General features: G+C 38.6%; 1 pseudogene; it reads left to right on the top strand.

Annotated features, from left to right (window-relative positions):
* Window positions 1-748: 748 nt before the first annotated feature.
* On the top strand, window positions 749-1,841 carry LOC141106743 (uncharacterized; annotated as a pseudogene).
* The last annotated feature ends 448 nt before the right edge of the window (window positions 1,842-2,289 follow it).

A 2,289-nucleotide genomic window follows, 5' to 3' on the forward strand; every position in this document is an offset into this window, starting at 1 on the left:
GGGGCTAATATATCAGGGAGACTTGTTAATATTAATATGCAAGAATACAGATTAGGAATGTAAGTATTCCAAGGGCTCAAAAGGGTATTCAGGTGGTATCTGTTAATCTAATCTAATTACACATATCTAAGGGGACTTGTTGATGTTGATATGCAGGAGAGCAAATTGGGGCGGTTTATGACTACAGCTTTTCACGGCTGGGAGTTGTTGTCTGTTTGAAAGACTAAAGCTAATCAAAGTCCTAAATTGAAACGGCCAATCAAATTGCTCAGCCATTCAGTGTCTGGTGAATATAACACGGCATTCAGTCTATAGTTTAAGTTAGGCTTGTCTGTGTATGGCTGGGAACACACAGACCTAGGAACATGGGTCTCTGAATTATATACTCTGTCGGATTTTTTGTCATCTGTGGACTTTGGACTTTGTTCTGAGTTGGAAGTCAATAAAGTGCATCTCTCTGGAAGAATTGGGTTGCTGCGGAAGAGTACTTACTAATTAATTATCATACCCACGATACTACTATACCACAATATAATATATCACTACATTGGTGCCGTGACCCGGATCAGAAGAGCATTTTCGGACTTAGTAACAGAAGTCGGTGGTGACAACAATCCTGTGAGGTGACAGAAGACCGTGAGGACCCAGGAAGGAAGTTCTAGGAAACCTAACAATTGGTAAGTGTGCCTTGTTCATTATTTTTTAAATAGCAATTTTTTTTTTTTTTTTTGTCATTTTATTCTTTACAATGGCTTTGGTTGTGTCTGGTGGTGGCAATAGCACTAAGGAAGAGGATGTGAATATATGGCTGCTAAATTATATAAAAAGTCATGGGGGGCCTTATGAGATTCCCCAAGAATATAGACAGTCATGGGATTTAATGAAATGCTTTTTATCCGATAATGTCTTTGATAAGAAAACTAAAGAAAAGAAATGTAAGGGTATCATTATTCAGGGACTACTGTCTTGTTGTACAGAATCAATAGAGGAGATTAAGGAAAAAAAAGCAGAAAATTCTAGAACAGACTCAGAGATATGAGGAAATGGAGAAAGGGTTGAATGAAAGGATATCAGATCTCAGGTTGCACGCTATCACTACTGGGGAGGCATTGATTGAAAAGGCAAAATTATGTGATGATTTAAGTCGGGTAAATGAGGAATTGTCAGTAAAAATACAAATTGTTGAGAAACAGTTGGAGGAGTGTAAACATGCTGCTAACATTGCTTTTGATAAATTGGCAGAAAAATCAAGTTACACGCATTAAAAAGATACCTCTAAAATAAAGCCTGATGCCAAAGATTATAAGCCAATATATCCCTGGGATGAGTTACATGCAGCCCCATGCATACCAGCAGCTCCTACCACTACAACAACTGTATTGAACACTGATGATTCAAGTGAAATTAAATTGATTACAAAACAACTAAAGCCACAGGAGATGGAAGCTATTATAAGGGAGATAGGTCAGGTACCCCGCTATGATGTAAACAGGTTCATGAAATGGTTCTGTGATTTGCAGAGAGTCAGAGACACATACAACTTGAATGTGGAGGACCTAACTAGAATTTTGCAGAAAAGTATAGGTAACGGATTGTGGGCACGGATTTTGCAAAATTGTGGCCAGCATCATAAAACTAAGGATGTTTTAAAGGAATTATTGAAAGCATTGTATGGTGTGACGACAAATGTGACCTTGTCAGGAAAAATTAGGCAAATCAAGAATGAATGCCCATATGAACTTGCAGATAGAATTAGCATTGTGATGGAATATGTGATGACTGGGAATCCCGGTTTTGAGCGTGGTGGTTTGGTTCATAGGGTAATGTTATTAAAAGCATAGAGATGGCTTCAATCTTAAGAGCCAGGGATGTCTGAGCAGTTTGGTTGTGAATCGATTCTGATTCGAACCGATCCAAGTGGGGGTATATGTTGTAATATGTTCACCGATTTATGTGGGACATTATTATATGTATGTACACATACAGTCAATATTAACCAGGCCAGAATTGAGTTGACAATGGTCGATTTGTCCAAGCCAACTCAATTCTAATATAACAGCTGAAGACCCTTTGACGTGTTAGTCTTATGCAAGTCTACCTAGGGGTGTGAGGTATGGGCTGTTAAGCTAATTGAACATTTCAAAGGGTACATTGTTTAAAGGGCCATAGAAGAAGTATTTATTGATGTTAATTAGAATTGAGGGGGTAACAATGGGATCAAGGAGTGTTTAGAGTTGGCCTAGCGGAGTCTCCCTTCTGGGGGGCTAATATATCAGGGGGACTTGTTGA

Source organism: Aquarana catesbeiana, linkage group LG08 (assembly GCF_042186555.1).
Source record: "Aquarana catesbeiana isolate 2022-GZ linkage group LG08, ASM4218655v1, whole genome shotgun sequence".
Classification (NCBI taxonomy): Eukaryota; Metazoa; Chordata; class Amphibia; order Anura; family Ranidae; genus Aquarana; species Aquarana catesbeiana.